This window comes from Chiloscyllium plagiosum, chromosome 35, assembly GCF_004010195.1.
Source record: "Chiloscyllium plagiosum isolate BGI_BamShark_2017 chromosome 35, ASM401019v2, whole genome shotgun sequence".
In the NCBI taxonomy this organism is placed as follows: Eukaryota; Metazoa; Chordata; class Chondrichthyes; order Orectolobiformes; family Hemiscylliidae; genus Chiloscyllium; species Chiloscyllium plagiosum.
This window is the reverse complement of record NC_057744.1, coordinates 32296145-32321260: the sequence shown is the minus strand read 5'-3', so window position 1 is coordinate 32321260 and position 25116 is coordinate 32296145. Positions and strand designations below refer to the sequence as shown.

Below are 25116 nucleotides of genomic sequence, written 5' to 3'. Positions count from 1 at the left end.
GACTCTTAACTGCCCTCTGGGCAATTAGGGATGGGTAATAAATGTTGGCCTAGCCAATGACATCCACAACTCATGAAAGATTTGAACAGAAACAAGACGAACGACCGCAGTGAGAGAGCTCTGGTGTGATTGAAGGGAGTTACCAACACATAGCACTTTGTGATTTTGTAAACATCTGACCATCTTTTTGTGAAGTGAGAGAAACAAATTTAACACATATTGTTTCCCATCACATTATATTTTTGAATCAGCAGCAGAAATTTGAGTCATTTTCAAATCTATTCAAAAAAGAGCTTTGTTTTCAAAATGATTGAAGTGAGCTAAATGCCCTGAAATTTCCAAAGTGAATGTTAATGGTACTTATTCAGAATAGATGAATATCGACCAACACACCTTGGAGCTTCATTTTTCTTCACATTTTATGGAATTTTTACATCCACAAGAAGTTTATAGTTTGACATCTTGTGTCATGATGACAGTACAGCTTTCCCTCAATAAAATGTGAGGCTGCATTCTGGGCCTAGTCTGCTGGAGGGGAATTTGAACCTGCAAACTTATGGCTGAGGCAAGAATACTGCCTAGTGTGTTGTTGATATCATCAGCCTAGGCCTTCCTACCCTCAGTCAATCTGTACTGGTGTTTGCATCATAATTAAAGAAAATCCGTCCCACTTCTAAAGCTCTTTTACTTCCCTGACCTCCCTTGTCAATTCATAATAAAACAAAAAGCTTCAATTCTCAGCACGGGTTCATCATTCCACACCTGATAGTGTTGACTAAGTGTCATGTGCTATCTGTGTATAAACACCAGGATGACAGATGAGATTTGGCTACTGTGATTGGTCTTCCAGTGTTAGAATGGGGGTCATTGAGGGGTAGTTGCTGGCCATCCTGGTGGCTGGGTCATGTAAACTGTGGTTAACCTGGCCTTATGTAGCTGACTGAAACTGAAATAAACAAGGCCAAGTGCTGCACTGATACCGTTAAGTGGGAGACTGGGGAGCGTTCTGCCCTGATGTTTGGTCCTTTGGACTGTTACCAGTTCTGGCTGCTGTCTCAGAAGTATGGTTTACTTTTGCAATAAATGAGGGCCTTCACACAGTGATCAGGTTAGCACTCTGAAAGAAAAAGCAAAAAGGTCAGGTTACAACTTGTAGACTGGGAGTGTGAATGATTTAGTTTCTGTTAAACTTAAGCAAGAATATTGTCAGGGCTATTTTAATCTAATACAGTTCAATGTAATCTGAGCTTGGACCTTAAAATGGGACAGGGTGGAGAAACATAAATAAGATTAGGCATCATCATTTTTTCTTTTGGTTTAATTCTGTTAGAGAAAGGTGGAGCAGATGTCCCCTGCTTCTGGTTAGGGATTGTGTGACTGTGTGAGGACATAGCTAAAAATCACGCAATCACGCAATCACGCAATAGGCAGTATTCTTGCCTCAGCCATAAGTTTGCAGGTTCAAATTCCCCTCCAGCAGACTAGGCCCAGAATGCAGCCTCACATTTTATTGAGGGAAAGCTGCACTGTCATCATGACACAAGATGTCAAACTATAATCCAACAGGCTCATTTGGAAGCACTAGCTTTTGGAGCGCTGCTCCTTCGTCACGTAGTTGTGGAGAATAAGACCATAAGACACAGAATTTAGAGCAAAAGATTACAGTGTCATGCAACTGAAATGATATATTGACAAAACCTAGATTGCTGTTAAGTCTTTCATCTTTTAGAATGGGTTGCAGGTTTCGGTTCATTAATATGTAAATCCCAGAACTTCTTTTAAGTCACTTTCTTGAGATAACTCAAGGTTTTATAACAAAAAGTGACATCTCAGAATCCAACTCCTCCACATTCTAGAACATTATTTTCTCATCTCTGAGATGTAAGTTCAAACTAACTGCAGACAGAAATTCTACAACTAAAGAAAGACATGTATTAATAGTCGTTTGATAGCACAGAACGTGGGACTTAGAGAGAAAAAAATTTTTTTTGTCATCATTTAACTAAATTCTCCACTTGGTAACACTTCGACTAATCAGAGTTCACTTGCTAACCAATCAGCACCTTTCTTTCATAACTGTGTTTTCCTGAACGTTGGTATTTCTTGTGAAGCGTCCTGATGAGTACAGAATTAAACCCTTTGATGAAACGTGCTTTTCATCAAGACTTGCATTTATATAGCACCTTTCATAGACCCAAGATGTCCTAAAGCAGTTTATGTGAAATAAAGTTTTTTTTTAAGTGCAGTGGCTACGCAAAATGTGGCAATTGAAACACAGTGAATTCCCAAAAGCAGCACAAAGAGCCCTTTTAGTGATGCTGTTTACACAATAAATATTGACGAGGTTGGAAGTAAGAGAGTACTCCAGAACATTGTCCTATTAACTCTGAGATGACGGGGGTGGGAGGGTCAAAACACATACTCTCTCCAGCCATCCGAGGAGGTGTGAGTGTGGGTCAATTCTTAAAAATCAAAACCTGCCCACAGCCCACTGTGACGGCACCCCCATCCAGTTCAATGCTAATAGGCTGGGGCTCAGGAATATAACTCATTTTCAATAGTATATGTTTCATGTGGTTGTGGAACTCTAATGTAGCAGCACTTGCGCGAACCTACACTCCTCACCTCCATCAAGTAACCTACCACAATCTGCTTCCTTCCTCACGATCTACAAGCCCTCCCATCCTGTTATCCTCTTCACTTCTTTCCTATCATGGTTCCATTGAGCCCTTGCAATATCTCTACAATGATCTGCCGCAACAATCTTTTCCTCTCTTGTGACCCATAAGACTGTTGACCATAAGAAATAGGAATAGGAGTAGGCCAATTCGGCCCCTCAATAGGATCATGGCTGATCTGACATTCCTCACATTTTCATTCATACCCTTTCCCCATAGCCCTCGATTCCCCGATTGATTAAGAATCTCTTTATCTCAGCCACAAATACACAAAAGGTCTCTGCCCCACAGCTCTCTGTGGCAAGGAGATCCAAAGGCTCTCTGTGAAAATGTGAAGATGTTCATTTTTGAAAGGAGAGCAAAAGAATAAAGAATTACATATTGGAGAAAACCCATAGAAAGCTGCAACACAAAGAAACTTGGCAGTATTTGTGTGCAAAACACAGAAACCGAGAACACAGTACAGCAGGTAATCAGGAAGGCTCATGGAATGCTGACCTGTAAGTCAAGGGGACTGGAATAAAGGAGTAGGGAATTATTACTGCAACAGTACAAGGTACTGGTGAGACCACATCTGGTGAGCCATTTTGATCCCCTTATTTAAAGAAAGATATCAATTCCACTGGAGGAGGTTCAGAGACTGCTGACCTGGATGAGTAATAAAAAGATGGGGTACTGGGCTAACGGTCGGATACTTGGTAGTGTGGATGAGCAGAGGGATCTTGGTGTCCATGTACACAAATCTTTGAAAGTTGCCACCCAGGTAAATAGTGCGGTGAAGAAGGCATATGGCGTACTGGCTTTTATTGGTAGAGGAATTGAGTTCCGGAGTACTGAGGTCATGTTGCAGTTGTATAAGACTCTGGTGCGGCCACATCTGGAGTATTGTGTGCAGTTTTGGTCGCCATACTATAGGAAGGATGTGGAGGCACTGGAACGGGTGCAGAGGAGGTTTACCAGGATGTTGCCTGGTATGGTAGAAAGATCATATGAGGAAAGGCTGAGGCACTTGGGGTTGTTTTCATTGGAGAAGTTGTGAGTACATGGAATGCCCAGCCAGTAGCAGTGGTGGACTGTCCCTCATTATGGGCATTTAAGCGGGCATTGGATAGGCATATGGAGGATAGTGGGCTAGTGTAGGTTAGGTGGGCTTGGATCGGCGCAACATCGAGGGCCAAAGGGCCTGTACTGCGCTGTATTCTTCTATGTTCTATGTTCTATGATCCTTGATGTGGAGGGTTTGTCTTATGAACAGAAGTTAAATCGTTGGACTCGTCTCACTAGCGTTCCAAACAATTGGAGGTAATCTGGGTGGCACGATGCTTCAGTGGTTAGCACTGCTGCCTCACAGCGCCAGGGCCCCAGGTTCGATTCCAACCTCAGGTGACTGTCTGTGTGGAATTTGCACATGCTCCCTGTATCTGTGTGGGTTTCGTCCAGGTGCTCTGTTTTCCAATCACAAAGGTGTGCAGATTAAGTGGATTGACCATGTTAAATTGCCCCATAGTGTCCAGGGATGTCCATACTAGGTGGATAAACTGTGGGGAAGTACAGGGTTGATAGTTAAGGGGGGTGGGTATGGGTGGGATGCCCTTCAGAGAGGTAGTGATTCTATGGTCTCATTGAAATATTTAAGATTCTTAAGACCTTGTCAAGGCAAATGCTGAGAGGATATTTCTCCTCATGGGACAGTCTAGGACCAGAGGGCATAGTCTCAGAATAAAAGGGAACCAACTGAAGACTGAGAAGAGGAAGAATCTTTTCTTTCAAAGTGTGACCCCCTTCTCACAATCCTTCCTGAACTCTGTGTTCCTCCTCTTACTGTCATCTCCATACCCATCCTGTAACTCCTCACCATCCAGCAGTTTCTGCCTCTCCCCAACACCAGTATGACCTGGCACTGTGGTCCCTTAGCCTCCTCCTCCCTCTGTACTCCCATCTGCATCAATTCCGATGAGTTGGATGCCAGCTCAAAAAGTCAGGATGAGTATTTCTTCTGTCTAATTGCCATTGAATATTGTTAGAGCTGAAAATGTGTTGCTGGAAAAGCGCAGCAGGTCAGGCAGCATCCAGGGAACAGGAGAATCGATGTTTCGGGCATAAGCCCTTCTTCAGGAAGGCTTATGCCCGAAACGTCGATTCTCCTGTTCCCTGGATGCTGCCTGACCTGCTGCGCTTTTCCAGCAACACATTTTCAGCTCTGACTCCAGCATCTGCAGACCTCACTTTCTCCTCATTGAATATTGTTAGTAAACCCGATGCAGTGTCAGTCCCCAGTCCTCAGTGGAATTGGCAAAGTAAACCTACATAGGAATGTGTAGAAATTGGTGCCGGGATCTCCAGGGAAATGGACATCCAACATAGAATCCTATTCATTACATCAACCACAATTCCAGCAGAAAAGCCTACATCTTCTGTCACCTATTATTTGGAATTCCAAACTATAATACCCCATCCCCTTTCACGCCCATCACATTGAGGTCCTACTGACCAAACTCCAATTCGGATAAAATTTATTTAAATTTCACACAAGTTGAAATAATTTTCTTATTGTGCCACTTGTATCTCAAACTCCAAGCTAGATAAACCATCACCAGGAACACCTTGGGGAAATACCCACATTTTAAGACAGACACAATGCTGGGTTTGCATCTGTAACAGATGCAATGTTTCAGAATGCTGCTCAATGTAAGCTATATCTTTTGCAGAACATACCCATTGTGGACCGTGCCCAGTGAGGGCACTGTGTCCTGTGTAGACCTGTGTCCACAGCAAACTGTGTACAGTGTGGAGTGAATCCATTGTGAACTGTGTGTAGGGAAGAAACTGTCCAAGGTAGATTGTGTCCAAAGTAGATAATGTTCAGTGTAGACTGTGTCTAGTGTAGACTGTGTCCACTGTAGACTGTGTCTAGTGTAGACTGTGTCCACTGTAGACTGTGTCCACTGTAGACTGTGTCTAGTGTAGACTGTGTCTAGTGTAGACTGTGTCCACTGTAGACTGTGTCTAGTGTAGACTGTGTCTAGTGTAGTCCATGTCTAATGTAGATCATGTCCAGTGTAGATCATTTCTAGTATAGACCGTGTCCAGTGTAGTCCATGTCTAATGTAGACTGTGTCCAGTGTAGATAATGTCCATTGTAGACCACTGAAATCATACATTGAGTAAATTTCTAGTGTAGTCTTTATTGTAGAATCCATTTGAGTCAAAAAGTGAGACAGCCTCACAGTATTATCACTGGATTGCTAATCCATGGAGCAGGTAATGTTCTGGGGACCTGGGTTCAAATCCTTCCATGGAATTTGAATTCAATTACAAAACAAATCTGGAATGAAGAGTTTAGTGAATCCATTGTCGATATGTGGAAAAGCCCATCTGCTTTACTCATGTCCTTCAGAGAATGAAACTGCCATCATTATCTGGTCTGGCCTACATGTGACTCCAGACCCACAGCAATGTGGTTGACTCTAAAATGCCTTCTGGGCAATAAATACTGACATAGCCAGTGGTTTACATTTATTTAATATTGTCACTTGTACCTCGGTACAGTGAAAAGTGGATAATGTCTCCTCATTCCGATGCCATCTTGGATTTCAGAATAAATTGCTTAGTAAGTTGTATCAATGGTAAAATACTGAATAAATTCATATTAAAATGATATTACTAAAACAGTTTCAATAGTTCACCTTTCCCTGTCCACATGCTTCACTTTCTCGTCTCCTCCATTTGCTACTGTCTGACATCGTCGCCATGGTCCTGGCAATGTGTTTCTCTTCTGCCACCACTGACACCGTTGCTTCCACTTCCACCGCCTCCGAGCTGGAGATGGTAACACTGTGCGGGTCCCACAGCCTCCTCTTACGCTGGACATCAACTAACGGGTCCTGGTTCTGAGTTGACCAATGGGGTCCTGGCTCGTTTGCCAATGCCGCCACCAAAGATGGAGTGGAGATGGAGATGGAGATACACAGGGCCCCACTCTCCCACTGGAGGACATCAGGAGGAGGCCCGAGGCAACCAAAACAAAAAAAAATGATCTTATCCTGTGAATAAATAAAAAAAAGACCATGACTAGGGTAGACCTAGCCAATACAGAGTAGAGTTTCTCCATTGTAGACTGAGTATACTTTTTTCATTGTAGACCATATCCATTGTAGACTGTGCCCAGGGTAGACCTATCCACTGTGAACCCTATACAGTGTTGACCATTTCCATGACCCTATCCACCATAGACTGGGTTGAGTAGACTTTGTTGAGTGTAGACCCTGTCCAGTGTACACTTTGTTCAGTATAGACTATGGCCACCGTAGGTTGTGTTGCATTTAGATTGTATCCAGAGTAGTGCATGTCCAGTTTGAACCATGTCCATTATAGTTCTTATTTAGAGTAGAGTGAATACAATATAGACTGTGTCAAGTGTAACCATTCTATTGTAGACCACGTCCATTGTAGAATGTTTCCAGCATTGGATCCACAGGTTTTTTTACTGAAGTGGTTTCTACAGTAAAGGCTAAAGTCGAAGTTCACTCTTAATGCGTTGTTTCATTTTGAATTTCTACTTCATTCTATAAAATGGTAAGGAATGTGTTAATACAGAAGTCAGAATATCTAACAACATCTAGATTATTCCATTATAGTGGTGGTAAGAGTTAAATCAGGGTTAGATATTCTAACCTCTGTATTAATTCTTACAACACATTCCTTTCCCTTTAATAGAATAAAGTAGAAATGCAAAATGAAATTAAGAGTAAACTTTCACTTTAACCTTTATTGTAACACTACTTCAGTGAAAAATCTGTCATTTTCCAGACATGGAGAGACCCAGGCTCCAGCAGCGAGGTGTAGGATGGGTGGGAGAATGGAATGTTAATTGCTGGATTAGGACTGGAGTGTCTAAGAACCAGCAAAGGAGTGTGTCAAGGAGAATAAGCCTCTCTAATAAATATCTAAAGCAGATAAGGGAAGTGAAGGTTGTGAAGGATAGGTATTGTCATTCATGTGTGAGGAATGTTGTCAGATAATGAGCAGGTAGTAACATTAAGGGGCATGTGTGGAAGGCTGAGGGAAGGTCATGCATGTATCTGCTTGTGAGAAATATATTAACCTGATGTACTCCCCCAGTAATGATAAATTATATAAGGATAGAATGGTCCTAAACCCAGAACCCGTTACCATGAATTATGATTGAATTTAACAGCTTTTTTTCTATTTTCTGCTTCGGCTTTGAGTGCTCCAAAGAAAAATTGAATAACATTCACAATTATTAAATACGTTCAGCCACCCACAACAGTCAGAATTCTTTCTCCAGTCAGTATTCTTCCAAAGTTTCAAAAAGACCATAAAACGTAAAAGCAGAAATGGGCCATTCAGCCCATTGAGTCTGCTCCTCCACTCAGCGAGATCACAGCTGATTTGAAAATCCTCAACTTCACTTTCTAGCCTTTTCCCCATCACTCTTGATTGCCTGACTGATTAAAAATCTATCTTACTTAACCTTGAACATACTTAATGACCCAGCTTTGACACTTATTTGGAGCGCTGCTCTTTCATCGCCTGACGAAGGAGCAGAGCTCCAAATGCTTGTGATTTCAAATAAACCTGTTGGACTATAACCTGGTGTCGTGTGATTTTTCACTTTGTCCACCCCAGTCCAACACCGGCATCTCCACGCCATGTAAATGTGGAAGGGCTTTTTGATTATGTCAAAAAGGTAATGCAATATCATTTCTCTAGTTTAGTGCATTAATTGTCTGTTAAATAATGTATAGTCAATGTAGATTTTAGTTTGTTACAGTAGATGTCTGAAAAATCAGAAATCTTACCAATGATTCTTTGGTTCAGTCACTAGAAAATATATGTCTTTTTAAAATAAGGTACCCATCTCTAGGGAGGTCATTGCATTTCTGTTAGACTCAAATAAGAAAATACTCTATATTTCATGAAACTTAAATTCGTGAAACAATGTCTTGCAATGTTCTCTGCCAATACTCTATGACGTAATTAGATTTGTAAATTGTTTCTCATGAACGATCCATATTGGATGAGATGGAACTATCTTGGGTGACTGTGTGGAGTTTGCACATTCTCCCTGTGTTTTGCATGGATTTACTCTGGGTGCTCTGGTTTCCTCTCAGAATACAAAGATGTGCAGGTTAGGTGGTTAAGCCATGCATAGTGTCCAGAGATGTGCAAGCTAAGGTGGATTAGCCATGGGAAAAACAGGGTTACAGAGAAAGATTCGAGGAGTGGGATGCTCTTCAGAAGGTCGATGTGAACATGATGGGCTGAATGGCCTGCTTCCACCCCGTAGGAATTCTATAATTAAAGTTGGATAAAGTGTATCATTGCTGCTCCACTGAGAAATCCTAACACTGGGGAATCCTGTGCTGGGACACCACCCAGAGAGAAAACTTTGACCATTACATGCAGCACAATTGCAGACAAGGATTTGCACGAGTCTACAGCACAGAAGTTGGCAGTAGGACAGCAGAATACAGAGAAAGAGATAGATAATGCTAGATCCAGTTCCTGCTTTACTTCCCTGACAGAGGTATGGAGAGAGCCAATCTTAACTGCACATCTATGTGAGGATTTAGAGATACCGGTGTTGGACTGGGGTGGACAATGTTAAAAATCACACAACACCAGGTTATAGTCCAACAGTTTAATTGGAAGCACTAGCTTTCAGAGCGCCGCTCTGGAGTACTCCACAACCACCTGATGAAGGAGCGGTGCTCCGAAAGTTAGTGGTTCCATTTAAACCTGTTGGACTATAACCTGGTGCTGTGTGATTTTTAACTTCATCTATGTGAGGACAGTTGAGCAACTGGTCAGATTCTGAAGGCCATCCTACCTCCAAGCTGTTTCTCAATATTCATCCTCATTGGCATTCAAGAGGAGAACAGTTGAGATCCTGACTGAGTTGGGGGATTTACAGGTAAAGATTTGGCAACTGGCTTTTCTATCCTAATTTGCCTTTGCAATTCTCCACACTGGGACAAATATCCAGTCTCACTACAACAATTAAAGGAACTATAAGGAAAGGAAGGGAATGAGAAGCACAGTGGAGATTTGTCATGATGGAATGCCTAAAGAAGACAGATGGTGTTGTGTAAATGTGAGCCAGTAATTCAATCCTGTGGTTTCTATGGATTCCTTCTGGATGAGTCACCCTGCAGCATCTCAATATCAGCTGATAATGAAGCTGTCAGGTATCAGGTAACCTAGTCATCGAGTTGACTTAACTTCACTGCCTCTCCAATGGTTAGGTTTTACAAGGTCATCAGATGGGAACATGGAGGCACCTCTTGTTGAGGAATGTGAATTGCTGCAAGGCATTTACACAGACATGATTTTATGTCTGTGTTGAACTTCAGCCTAAAGCAAATGTAAATGTTCAAGCTGACCACCTTCTCTTTGGGATTGTGCTTTACCCGATGCTTTGGGGATATTTGTTGGAAGGAGACTAGGGTCTCATGCCACAACACATCCATCACATCACGTAGCAGCCATGATTCAGGATGACTCCAGTCATCTGCAAGAACTGCACCTCATTTTCCGCTTGGGAACTCTACAGCCTTCTGGACTCAATAACAAGTTCAACAACATTAGGGCTTGAAGCACTTCCTCCATGTCCTTACCCCAACCCCCACACACCAAGATTTATTATCACATGTGCTGCTCTTACATTCCACCCATTATGAGCCACTAATAGTCCCCATTAGTAGCTATTCATTCTCCTGGGCAGATGCCTGATCTGCTGTGCTTTTCCAGCACCACTTTAATCTAGACTCTGGTTTCCAGCATTTGGAGTCCTTGTTTTTACCTAGTTGATTTTAACCCTACTGTGAATCCTCTTGCAAGGATGCCTGCCTTGAAGAGGTTTTCTTCCTCTCTCTACAAGAATCTCAACAAGTCTCTCTCTCACTGCAATCCCCCAGGTCATCTCCTCTGCCCTGAAGCTCTTCGACCATGTCCTGCCAACTATCTACTCCACCCTCCTGTCTGACCTATCACCTCCATCCCCACCCAAAGCATCGGGTAAAGCACAATCCCAAAGAGAAGGTGGTCCGTCTTGAACTTTTACATTTGCTTTCGGCTGAAGTTCAACACAGACATAAAATTCACCTATTGTACTCTTTTCTCCCTTCTCCCCAGCTCCCCCCCCCATTTATCTCTCCACCCTGGAGGCTTCCTGACTCTATTCCTGATGCCCGAAACGTCGATTTTCCTGCTCCTCGGATGCTGCCTGACCTGCTGTGCTTTTCCAGCGCCACTCTAATCTAGATCACTGTTTTGTCTGTCCAAGTATTCTTCTTTCTCCTTGGGATCTATCTCCACCTTCCATTTACTCCTTACCCCCTCACTCCACCCTATCTTCTGCATAAAAAACAATCTTTTCCTGGTTACCATCAGTTCTGAAAGAGAATCACTGCACCCAAAACGTTAACTCTGATTTCTCTCCACAGGTGCTGCCAGATTTACTGAGCTTTTCCAGCAATCTCTCTTTTTGAGAATCTTGTCATTGATCTCTGTGGATTGTGTTTCAGGTCACTTTGGAAAGGACTAATCCTAATGATATCTGCGTGAGGTGCTGCTGCACTGCCAGAGATGCTGTTTTACAAATTGAAACAAGTCTCTGGCTGTCCATTCAGATGGATGTTCAAACAACCCATGATATTGCTTAAAGAAATTACCGAGGTGTTTGCCAAATTTTCTGGCCAATATCTACCCCTGAAAACAAATAGTCTGACCATTGTCACAGTGTTACTTGTGGGCTCTTGCTGTGCACAATTAGATGGCTGCACTTCAACAGTGATGGCACTTTATAAAATACTTTATTGGCTGTAAAGTACTTTATGTCCTGGCATCACGAATGAGGTATTTTTCTCCATGTTGGCTAACTGAACAACACCGTGGTGCCAGGAAAGGTCATGACCCAGTGAACATGACCCAGTGAAGTTCAAGGTAAAAGATTTTGGTCTGAGGCCGTGGTGAACACAGCAAAAACCATTACATTTGGATGTGAACAACAGTTCCATTCCCAGATTGCAATTGTCCTACATGTCCTCGAGAGCCAGACAGCTAAAATAATAAAATATTGGCCTTGCTCACAACACCCAGATCACACCAAACAATAAAAACAACCTGCAACTCAGACCAGAATGGTGCCAACCCGTACAACACCTGCTCCAGAGCTCGTCAGGGAAGCACATTTACTGTTCACTGCTGTGTACATGGAATTCATCCTCAGATTAATCCTCTCAAATTAAAAATACGTCAGTAGCAGTAAATATTAAGAAGTGGAATTATGATCTCGACTCAATCTCCTCAAGGACTATGTCTTTCAGATGGCACGTTACCACCTGAAATGTGATGGTTTTGAAAGACCTCCTACGGTGAGAAATGTCCTCCTACGGTATCGAGCCTCCCAGCCAACCCTGCTAAGAAATAGTAACATCACATCTCAGAATGTGACCACACACATTCTACTTTGGGCCTTGATCCAGCCTTGAACTGAGTTCGGTGGTTGTAAAGGAGATATTTGGAAGGTAATGTAACACATTGCCAAGAGACTCGGAGTGTCTTACTGAAACAGTTCCCTCCCCCCCCGAAGACCATCATTTGCTCCTGTTGAATTTGGTTTCCAGAATCTCTCAACTCATTTAATTCTTTCCCTGTCCAGGCAATATATTTCACAATGATCCAGCCTGGCCTTACTGTTGCTGCATCAACCAGTTTCTGCTGGATCTGGATGAGGAATGTTTGGATATGAGTTTCCCAGACCAAGCAAAACTATTCCAGTAAGACCTATTTCTCAAAGAATGTCGTGACGAGATTCCAATGGAAATATTATCGCTTCCAATAACCGAACAATTCAAATAAAACTCATGAAAAGGAAAGCAACTGTTTTGTCTGACAAGAAGAATCTACAGCACGATGGCCAAGTTCCGGTTATGTCTCCCTGATCTAACAGTGAGTAAACGTTCACTATCACGACCTGAGAACATTCAGAAGTCACAATTCCCACTGGTCAGATTGATCAATTCTGGAAGAATTTCCCTGTGGTTTCTGTGTGTCTGCAAGTAATGTGAGGCAAGTTCTCATGTCAATGTTGTGGCCATGACAGAGACTTGGATATCACAGGGATAGGAATGGTTGTTGGATGTTCTGGGATTTAGATGTTTCAAAAGGAATAATGAGGGAAGTAAACGAGGTAGGGGAGTGGCATTGCTAATCAGGGATCGTATCACAGCTGCAGAAAGGGAGGTCATAGGGGAGGGTTTGTCCATTGAGTCAGTGTGGGTGGAAGTCAGAAACAGGAAAGGAGCAGTCACTTTATTGAGAGTTTTCTATAGACCCCTCAATAGGGGTGGCACGGTGGCTCAGTGGTTAGCACTGGTGTCTTACAGCACCAAGGAACTGGGTTCAAATCCTGCCTCAGGGGACTGAATGTGGAGTTTGCATGTTCTCCCTGTGTCTGTGTGGGTTTCCTCCAGGTGCTCCAGTTTCCTCCTACAATCCAAAGATGTGCAAGTCAGGTGAATTGGCCATGCTAGATTGCCTATAGTGTCAAGAGTAAATATAGGGTAGGGGGGATAGGTTACTCTTTGGAGGGTCAGTGTGGACTCGTTGGCCCAAAGGACCTGTTTCCATGCTGTAGGGATTCTAATTCAATAGCAACAGAGGAGCAGATTGGGAGGCAGATTTTGGAAAGATGCAGAAGCAACAGGGTTGTTATCAGGGGTGACTGCAACCTCCCCAATGTTGACAGGAACCTCCTTAGTGCAAATGGATTGGATGGAGCAAATTTTGTCCAGGAAGGATTCCTGACTCAATATGTAGATCGGCGGACTATCTCCCTGAGGGAAGGCCATATTGGATTTGGTGCTTGGCAACGAATCAGGTCAGGTGTCAAATCTCTCGGGGGAGAGCATTTCAAAGATAGTGATCACAACTCCCTGGCCTTTACTATAGTCATGGAGAGATAGGTGCAGATGGTATGGGAAAGTAATTAATTGGGGGAGCGGGAATTACAGTGCTGGTAGGCAGGAACAGTGGAGCATAAATTGGAACAGATATTCTCAGCGAAATGCTCAACAGAAATGTAGAGGTTGTTAAGTGGGTACTTACTGATAGTGCTGGACAGGTTTGTCCAACTGAGGCAAGGAGGGGATGGTCAAGTGAAAGAACCTCAGGTGACTAGGGATGTGGAACATCCAGTCAAGAGGAAGAAAGAAGACTACTTAAGGTTGAGGAAGCAAAGATCAGACAGGGCTCTAGAGGGTTACAAGGTAGCCAGGAATGAACTGAAGAATGGACTTAGGAGAGCTAGAAGGGGACATAAACAAGCTTTGGTGGATAGGATTAAGGAAAACTTATGTGAGGAACACGAGGTTGGCCAGAGTGAGAGTAGGGCCGATCAAGAATAGTGGAGGGAACTTGTGCCTGGAAGCAGTGAGAGGAAGTCGGAGAGATCCTTAATGAATACTTTACTTTAGTATTCACTCATGAATGGGACCTTCATGTTTCTGAGGACAGCGTGAAACATGCTGATATGCTAGAACAGGTTGATGTTAAGAAGGAGGATGTGCTGAAAATTTTGAAAAACATAAGGATAGATAAATCCCCTGGGCCAGAAGGGATATATCCTCGGATACTACAGGAAGTGAGGGAAGAGATTGTTGTGCTTTTGGCGATGATCTTTACGTCCTCACTGTCCACTAGAGTAGGGCCAGATGATTGGAGGGTGGAAAATGTTATTCCCATGTTCAAGAAAGGGAATAGGAATAACCCTGAGAATTACAGACCAGTCAGTCTTATGTTGGTGGTGGGCAAATTATTGGAGAGGATTCTGAGACACAGGATGTCTGATTATTTGGAAAACCATAGTTTGATTAAAGATAGTCAGCATGGCTTTGTGAGGGGCAGGTCATGTCTCACAAGCCTTATTGAGAATGTGACAAAACACATTGATGAAGATAGAGCAGTGGATGTGGTGTATATAGATTTTAGCAAGGCATTTTATAAGGTTTCCCATGGTATGCTTATTGAGAAAGTAAGGAAGCTTGGGATATGGGGTAATTTGACTGTCTGGATACAGAATTGGCTGGTCCATAGAAGACACAGGGTAGTAGATGGAAAGTATTCAGCTTGGAGCTTGGTGACCAGTGGTGTTCTGCAGGGTTCAATTCTGGGACGTCCGCTCTTTGTGATTTTCATAAATGACTTGGATGAGGAAATGGAGGGGTGGGTTAGTAGGTTTGCCAATGATATGAAGTTTGGTGGATTTGCAGATAGTGTGGAGGGCTGTTGTAAGTTGCAACAGGACATTGACAGGATGCAGAGCTGGGCTGAGAAGTGGCAGATGGAGTTCAACCTGGAAAAGTGTGAAATGATACATTTTAGAAGGTCGAATCTGAATGCAGAGTACAGGGTTAAAGGCAGGATTTTTGGCAGTGTAGAGGAACCGAGAGATATTGGGGTCCACGTCCATGGATCCCTCAAAGTTGCTACTCGGGTTGATAGAATTGTTAAGAAGGCTGATGGTATGTTGGCTTTCATTAGCAGGGGTATTGAGTTTAAAACCCGCAAGGTTATGCTGCAGCTCTATAGAACCCTGATCAGACCACACTTGGAATATTGCGTTCAGTTCTGGTCGGCTCATTATAGGAAGTATATGGAAGCTTTAGAGAGAATGCAGAGGAGATGTGGCCTGGACTGGAGGGTTTGTCTTATGAAGAAAGGTTGAGGAAGCTCAGGCTTTTCTCATTGGAGTGAAGAAGGATGAGAGGAGACTTGATAGAGGTTTACCAGATGATGAGGGCCATAGATAGAGTGGATAGGCAGAGACTTTTTCCCAGGGTGGAAATGGCTGTCATGAGGCGGCATAATTTTAAGGTGATTAGAATAAGGTTTAGGGGAGATATCAGAGGTGGGTTATTTACACAGAGAGTGGTGGGTCCATGGAATGCACTGCCAGCGGTGGTAGAAGAGTCAGAGACATTAGGGACATTTAAGAAACCTTTGGATAGGCCCATGAATGTAGGAGGTTGAAAATAAGGAGCAGTGTGGTGGCTCAGTGGTTAGCACCGCTGCCTCACAGTGCCAGGGATCTAGGTTCGATTCCGGTCTCGGGCAACAGTCTGTGTGGAGTTTGCCCAGTCTCCCCGTGTTTGCATGGGTTTCCTCCCACAGTCCAAGGATGTACAAGTGAATTGGCTGCGCTAAAATTGCCCATTGTGTTCAGGGACGTGTAGGTTAGCTGCATTAGTCAGGGCTAAATATAAGGTAGGTGGAATGGATGGTTTACTCTTTGGAGGGTCAGTGTGGACCTGTTGGGCCGAAGAGCCTGCTTCCACACTGTAGGGATTCTGTGAATGATAGTAAAATGAAGGTTATGTTGGTTAGATTAAAAGGTTGGGACAACGTTGAGGGCCAAAGGGCCTGTACTGTAACAGAAAGGGTGATCTGATGAAAATGAAAACACAACAATTTTGTGAAGAGGACCCAGCACTGAGAATCCCAAAGCTAATGGGTATTGTTGCCAATACAAGTTGGATATAACGATTACAGTGCTGTGACTGCAAATTCCATCACGCCTACATTTTCGATAAGAAAATGTCTCAATTGACAAGACACTCCATAATAAAAAGACTCCCAACATCTGTACATGTCTAGGGGCTAGGGGCTTGTCATGGCCTATTTTTAACCTCCTTCACAATCTAGCTTTGCAGTAAGCACCCCACTTAACAAAGCTCTTTCTCTTCAATAACACGTCATCTCTTTCAACACAATACCATCTTTTTTTAAGGAGCTCTTAGCTTGCTCACAGATTCGTAAAAAATAAATGTGCTTTAAAATGTTTATACAGGCCTAAAGCACCCCTTTTCTCCTGGCAGCAACACAGACATTACTTCACAGAAATATTTCAAAACTTTGAACTTTATCAGAAGACCCGAGGGGGTCTGAGTGTTGTGTAACTATGATATATGATTCTGATTTAAGTGTGACTGCTCCAAAACAAGTTATAAAATGGTGCTTTGGGGCTACATTTTAACTCAATTCTTTTTGGTTTAGGGCCAAAAATGGAAGATATTTAGCACAAAAAATCCTGTGAAGATGAAAGGCAGAAAGCTATTCCAAAAGACATTGAGTTGATTTATTTGATTTGCCACTTGACGAGTGAGCAAAATATTAAACTAAATTTTGTGAAAACTTTGCAATTTGCTTCTACAGATACCTCCTTCAGAGAATTAAGCAATGACATCCCAAAGGGTTAAGTTAAGGAGCTTGAGGAGGGTGCGTGAAAATGTTCAACAGAAAATGTCACAATGAAGTAAGTTGATGAGGTTCAATCCATCTTAATGTATTTTTCCATGAATTATACCTTTGGCTTCACATAACCCCCATAGAAACATTTGCCAAATGCTCATTCAGTGAGACATCTCCATTGGAGCCAAAATGGAATCTTGCTTATTATGTGAAGATTTAAAAGAAGAGGATGGGGTGGAGCAGAATCTGAGGAGGGAAGTCGAGGAAACATAAAGGGGAGGTGATGCCGATGGATTGAATGGGAAGGATGGAAAATAGAAGAGGTGGTGAGGCAGTCGTGGAGATAGGAGGGATAAAGAGGTGATAGGTGAGTGGAGGGGAGAGAGTTGGGAAGAGTGAGTGCCTCAAGGAATGAACAACATTGAAGGAAGGTTAAAATCTTTCCCCACTCGGCCAGTGAAATAGGCACCATTCTCTTTCCAAAATCTCACACTCACTCTGCTTCCATTTTTGGATCCATCATCCACCAAGGCTCATGTTCTTCCACGTTCACTAATGCCTGCAATGTCTTTCCCACCCACCCATGTGCTCAGGCACACACATACACAGCACATGGACTGCGCCAGGCCGTATCTCAGGGCTCTTCACTCGCTGTTGGAGCTTTCATTTACTCTGAGTCTACAATAAGACTGTTACAATAATGGTTACCAGGGTAGCCTGAGGTACAGCACTGAAGTGCAGAAACCTCCTGTACATGGATTGGAGATGTACCAAGGGGGTTCTTAGAGGCTGGCACATTGGATGGCAATGTCCATGGAAAAGGGGTACAAATGGCTGATGCCTGTGCCTGAGATGTTGGTACCTGATGCCCAACACAGAAGTCCTACAGACCAAGCAGTGAGTCGAACATGCTAGGTACACACTCCAATTTCCATACTGAGTTTTCTTAAAGCTGAATACTAATGAGGTGAGTCAGATCTTCAATAAGGTAATTAACAAGCAATAACCCCAGTGAGTTGGCAATGAGAATTCACCTCACAGCTAGTCAAAACATGGAGTGATAGAGTGAGGTGTTCTCGCAACATTGAGATGGGCCTCACCAGACTGATTCTGCCACAGCTGTCAGCGTAGCTCATATCACTCAGATGTCTGTAAGATTCCAGTCCCACCTAGAGCAGGTGGGACTGGAACCTTTTAGCCTCAACGTAGGGACATGTGAATCACGAGAGCACCCACAGGAGGTTGCAGCTGTGAGAATTGGTGGCAATATTGCTGCAAACAGATTGGAGACGGATGGCAGTGGGTAGAAATGAGCAGGCAGCTTGAAGTCGATACTTTACCTGCATTTCACTCACTGAGGTACAACATGATCCCACCACCATTGTTGAGGATTCATCATGTTAATCTTTCAAGGGATGTCAGACTCAGGAGTGATAATAATAAAGTCGCTCATTAATCTTAAATTCAAGGCCCTGGCAAACTGTTAAGGGTGAACACAGGAGATTGCTGCAAGACATGCTTCAGCTTAACAACATGAACAGATTTGTAGCTGGCACAAATTTCTGAAAGAGTCAACTCAGATACATCACCCACTGTCCTTTGAAGATATACTGAGACGTGCAAAGTGTAATCTTCTATCAATATTAATAACTGAGCTTTGGCAATGGCATCTAATGCTTTCAATGCCAAACCTGTGTCTGCTTAACCCACTGAGCACTGTAGACTTGGAGAATTATATGGACCCTAAAATTGTTGTTTTAAAAACAGAAAGTGCTGGAAATACTCATCGGGTCTCGCAGTAAACACGACACCGGAATTGCCAGCAGGAATCCCAGGCCACACCACGATGTAGTATCCATGAAGATAGGCATGGAGTATTGTAGTATATGCAAATAACAATGAATAGATTAGAATAGTCATTTATTGTCACTTGTAGTCTTTTACTAAAAACTTACAGAGAAAAGTGTTTACGTCACCATACCCCAGCGCCATTTTAATAACAAATTATATAAATCAAAGAAAAACGAAAAAATTATGACAGAATCCATTTTAGTTCAGTTCACGGCTCCTGATGTTTATGAAACATGACATCGGAATTGCCGGCAGGAATCCCAGGCCACACCACGATGCTGAGTATGGAGTGGTCATGTGACTCTGACATTAATAAGAGAGTTTAAGGAACGACTTCACACTCGATGAAATAAGGAGATTGAGAGAAAGAATGAGAGAGGTCTTAGACACTGCACTAGAGAGCTGATCTGAATAAACTACAATGTGCAGATGTAAATCAAAGAGTGTTACAGTACATGTGAGTAAAAGAGCCTTACTCCAGGATAAGGAACCAAAGGCCTCAGAGAAAGTATATGTTTAGGTACGAACTACCTAGAGATACCATGGAGAAGTAACTAGTGATCAGTATGAAATAACAGGATAAAGGCTGGTATCCTGTCACCAAGTCACCCTTTAGTTACTTGTTCACAATACACTGGCTGTGGCCAGACAGCTCAGAGTCAGTTGCCTGAATTGAAGCGATTCTAATGATGACATGGTGGCTTCGTGGCTAGCACTGCTGCCTCACAGCTCCAGGGACCCAGGTTCAATTCTAGCCATGGGTGACTGTCTGTGTGGAGTGTGCATATTCTCTCTGTGTGGGTTTCCTCTGGGTAACTGTTTTTCGACCACAATCCAAAGATGTGCAGGTTAGGTGAATTGGCCATGCTAAATTGCCCAGAATGTTCAGGGATGTGTAGGCTAGGCGTGTTAGAATGGAGAAATGTTAACTAATCGGGTAAGGGGATTGGTTCTGGTGGAATACTCTTCAGGGTGGCACGGTGGCTCAGTCGTTAGCACTGCTGCCTCACAGCACCAGGGTCCCAGGTTTGATTCCAGCCTCGGGCAAGTGTCTGTGTGGGTTTCATCCAGGTGCTCTGGTTTCCTCCCACAGTCCAAAGATGTGCAGGTCAGGTGAATTGGCCATGCTAAATTGTCCATAGTGTTCGGTGCATTCGTCAGAGGGAAGTGGGTCTGAGTGAGTTACTGTTTGGTGGGTCGGTGTGGACTGGTTGGGCCAAAGAGCCTGTTTCCACACTGTCGGGAATCTAATCTAATCTTCTGGTTTTATCAGCTTTCCTCGTTGGCCTAGGTTAACAACCCCAATCAACAACCTCGCAGTAACAAGGTCAATCTGGTTCCAATCACTGCACTGTGTTAGATTAAACCAATCAAAAAAGCAAGAAGGATAGGTAACATTGCAGCACAAGGACTTTTCTTCAGAACTGCAAGGAATCCAATAGGTTTCCAACAAATGAAATAATTGGGGGGTTAGGGGTTGATGTGGAGTGGGAGGACAAAAGGGAAGGTCTGTGATCGATTAGATGGCAGGAAAAGCTGAAAATGTGTTGCTGGAAAAGCGCAGCAGGTCAGGCAGCATCCAGGGAACAGGAGAATCGACGTTTCGGGCATAAGCCCTTCTTCAGTTTCCAAAATCTCATATTTTTAGAACTAAAAGTTTAATTAGTTTTGCTGGTTAAAGCATGTGAGTAGTTAACAAATTTGTTGAACCGTTACTACTTTACTGGTGCCAAACGGTGACATATGCAAGGTACTACATAATCTTTCCTTTTTAATACTTTTATAGGAATTTATTATTGAGTGCTATGACACTCAGAGTCTGCTTTGATGGTAGATGCTGTTTCTCTGTATCAGAAATACACTGTGGTTGATTCATAATGAAGCTTTTATCAGCAAGTGACTATTTGGCAATCTCCGTGTAACTGGGAAGATTCACTTTTGGGCAAACTTGGCTTGTCAGAGTTTGGGCCCCACAGAGTCAAAACAGGATAGAATCAGAGCCTCGTACCAAATCTGATGGGAGAGGAGAGAAATGCTTGGAAATGGAAAAGCAAATAGAAAAGATGCAACAGGTCAACCGACATCTGCAAAGAGAAGAGACAGACCTTCACATGAGTGTGTTCTCCATCACAGTGAATCAGAGTAACTTGAAAGATACAATTCCAATGTGTCAGAGTCTGTTTTTTCTCCATCTGAATGTTGGCTGACCTGTACTGTTTTGCAAGGCTTTCTGATTTCATGCGTAAATGTTGCAGCACACACATAGACCAAAGTAGAAGTGAACTTCCCTCCAACCAGCACACTTGAGTGGTCAAACAGACCCCAACCATTTGATTTCATGTCGAGCTTTCAAGTTTCTTGGCTAGCAATTGAAAGCCTTATGCTGATCTTCTAGATTCTAATCCCACTATGTAAGATGGTGAAGTATTGATTCAATAATCTAGTTTAATCGTAACCAGTGCTCTTCACCTGGTTTACGAATGTCCTTTAGAGGCTTTGTACTGATTGGAACCAGGTGGATCTCACTGAATATGTTAACCTGGGCCAATCAGGAATCCCCAGCTGTCCAATATAAACAGGGGACTTAACAGTACTGTCTAATGTACAACTGTCATTGCTGTTGTCTCTTTATATCTTTGCGAAACTGGGATTTGAGGTTTGTCCTCCTGTCCCTGTAAACTGTTTGAATGGTAGGGTTTGGGGCCTGGCTTTGCTGCTCCTCTCCCTTGTAAAATTGCTGTCTCTTGTATGCAGCTGTAAATGTAACTGTTTGTTGTAAACTGTTTTTGTAATTTGTTTAATAAAATATAAAATAAACAGGGGACTCACTCGGGTTAAAAAAAATATTAACGGGGCCTCCCCTTCCAAATCTATTTTGATTTAGTCCCCGTCCTCTCCTTCATTGTTTGATCACACAGCATTGCCTTTTGTGAAGGGCACTGCTTGTCACAGGCCACTCTGGTGTTTTCCTATATATAAAAAAAATAAACAGGGGATTCGTTACTGTTCTGTGATGATTGAAAGTGGGATTTGAGGTTTGTCCTTATTTCCTGTAAGCTGGTTGAACAGTAGGGTTTGGGACTTGGCTTTGCCACTCCGCTCCCTTCCAAAATTGCTGTTTCACTGTGTACAGTTTTAATGTTAACTGTTTTGCAAACTGTGTATTGTTTAATAAAATAAAAATAAATAAACAGGGGACTTAAAATCTCTTCAGTTCAGGGGATTGGCTGACTCCAAGTAAAGAAAGGATGACTTAGTGACGGGGTATTGGCCTCAGTGCAGTTATTTCAGGGAAGAAATCTCTTACTTTACCTGGTCTGGCCTCCAAACCCACAGCAATGTGGTTGACTCTGAGCTGCCCTCTGGGCAATTAGAAATGGACAACAAATACTGGTCTAGCATGCAACGCCCACATTCTGGAAATAAATGTAAAATCAAACAACAGCGCAGTGTAGATGTACATTGCCGTAAAGAACTTGGAAATGTTTATCTTGATTAAACATTTAGTTCATAGAAAGATCACTGCTTTTGCGACTATTCATTTTATTGAAAAATGAAGAGATAATGAGAATGTGTGTATTACAGGGAGTGGTTGGAACACTTTGGGCTGGATTTTTGCAACAGAAGCAAGTGCTTTAAATCTAGAAATTTCCCAAACAGCAGACCAATGAACCTTATTAACAATAAGATGAGAGAACGACTTAAAAAAGGCCTATCAATAATTTATTTTAAAAACTATTGCTCTTACAGCCCTATCAAAGTGCCAATCAACTAACCCTCTAAAACTATGACCGTGTCAGTAATAGAAATATAAGCTTTCGCTCTTCTTATTTTTGTTGTACAAAATGTTTGCTTGCTTTGAGCCCAGACTCCCAAGAGGTTTTATTTTGTTGACATAGCTGGAGAGAAGGGAAAACTTGGCCTGATGTCGGCTTTATGATGTAACAATAAACTTTTTCTATTGTCTCATTTGTCAATGTTTATTGATATAAGATAAAAAGATACAAAGTGACTATCGCTTCCATGCTACGTGAAAGTGTAAATTCAGCATCAACGGATTTCATTAGAAAGAAAATGATGACTGGATGTTTTCTAAGCATTTTCACATGTCATTGTTACTGTAGGAGTTATGTGTTCCATATAGAGTACATTCTGGAAAATGGGAAGGAAGTGCCATGCATTGGCATGGAGGGTATTTTGAGCCATGGGATGGTATGTGGGAGTTATTGTTTGGCATGGAGTGAGTATGGCATGGGCATTGTTTACACGTTTTGACATACCTTTCAAAAGATTTTTGAGTCCAGACTACAACCCATGACACCTCTGGAGGGGCTTTGATCCATGAGTCACAGAGAAGCAGGCCTGACTCCACCGAGCGGTGGAATGGACGGAGGGGATAGGGTGCCCACCTCTCCAATGGACCCAGCCCGTGGGCAGTTCAGGATGTAGGCACCACCAAAGCATGGGGGCACTGGATATGGAGGTAGGAATTCCAGAATAAATTCTCAACAACCTTTTTCAAAAGGCTTCGGAGCCCTTATAGCTTGTCAAAACTGAGACGTGGTCACGTTTTATATGATAACATGATAAAGTAACTAGGGAATGGGGCTAGTATAAGAGCAATGGGCTGAATGACCTCCTTTTGTGCTAGAACATTCCATCAATTTCTTCCCAAACGTGCTTTCCCTTGGAAATTCGGGCAGGCACACCCTGGCAGGAAGCAACTCTGCTAAAGCTCTTCCCAAAATGTGTCTGTATTCACCTGTAACCTGACCAAAACCTTCCAAATCTGCCTTCCAGCAGAGAGATAAAGGAGGGATATAGTCCCGCAGAGTTCCTCTGCATTTTTGAGTGGATTGAGCAAGCACTTGTCTATGTGGGATCCATGTATAGTGATAGTGCAATGATGTGGGGCTGTATAGTGCAGCAGTAATATGTCTATAATATACACCAACAGCCGGATATCGATTGACGAATGTCAGGAAGCATATTGAACAGTGGGAGAGAACAATGTTGGACAGCACGATGCAACTTTATGTGAGAAAACAGCTCTGCCTATCAATCAAACTCAGGGGTAACTCAGCGCTGAGGCAAAAGAAGGAAATGTTAGAAAAATGATAAGTGATGAGTATTATAGAAGGATGAGAAAAATGGAGGGGCTTGACGAGAGAGCTCCAGAGCATAGAGCTGGAGTGGTTGAAGAAATGGCTAACAATAGAGGAATAGAAGCAGCAGGGTGTGAGCTGCCGGAATCAGAGAGGATGGGAGATTTTGTTTCATAACTCATTTTAGGATATGGGTTTCATTAGCACAGTCAGCATTTAGTCCATCCGTTTTAGCCTGGGTGAAGAAAAAGGGAAGGGTGAGGCATACAGACAAATTAAAACAGGATGGGATAAGAATGTTTAAGTTTGAGATTTGGAGTATTGAGGGTCAAGGGCATCAATAAGGTCTACAACAACAATTGATTTGCAACAGGACAGAAGCCACGGAGTTTTGTTGGAAATGTAACAGCCACAGAAGCTGGAGGAGCTGGTGTTCCTGCTGAACCCCTGGGCTGCTGGTTGACTTTGATTGACACCCACAAGCGCACCTTCCTGAATGAACTCATTTCCTCCAACCAAAAAGGACATCATTCAGGGAACTTGCAACTAGGGTGAGAGCCAGGAAAAAGTCTTCGCACATGCTTGCCTTGTCCTGGGGATGCTGTCATGACTCATTCCTCCGACAAGAAATTTCATTTCACTGAAAGCTGTGGAGTGATCCAGCATCCGGTACGAAATCATCAGATGGTATGGCAAAACTCTTTCCTTAAAGGGGCAGCGAAGGTATTGGAGTCTCACATGTAGAAAATAGGAGCACGCTCCAACATTCAATATGGTCATGGTTGATCATCCAACTCAGTCCTCTGTTCCTGCTTTCTCCCTATAGCCCTAACAACTATATGTAACTCCTTATTTAAAAAATTCAATGTTTTGCTGTCAACCACTTTCTGTGGCAGAGAATTCCACAGGACTATGTCCTCATCTCAGTCCTAACTGGCTTACCAGGTTTCCTTAGACTGTGACACTGTGGTCTGGACTCTCTGGTTGATGGGAGCATCCATCCTGTATTTCTTCTGTTTAAGAATTAAAATGGTGCTGGAAAAGCACAGCAGTTCAGATAGCATCCGAGGAGCAGGAAAATCGATGTTTCGGGCCAAAGCCCTTCATCAGGAATACAGGCAGAGAGCCTGAAGGGTGGAGAGATAAATGAGAGGAGGGGGGGGGTGGGGAGAAAGTAGCATAGAGTACAATAGGTGAGTGGGGGTGGG

At 42.9% G+C, this 25116-nt stretch overlaps 1 long non-coding RNA gene across 1 annotated transcript in view; it reads right to left on the bottom strand.

Moving 5' to 3' along the window:
- Positions 1 to 383: 383 nt before the first annotated feature.
- Positions 384 to 25116, bottom strand: part of LOC122540527 — a 41022-nt gene continuing 16289 nt past the window's right edge. Inside the window, exons 2-3 of the long non-coding RNA XR_006309345.1 lie at positions 6365 to 6721; positions 384 to 1117 (exon numbers count right to left, since the gene is read on the bottom strand). This is a non-coding gene — a long non-coding RNA (uncharacterized LOC122540527). The remainder of the gene's footprint in view (positions 1118 to 6364; positions 6722 to 25116) is intronic.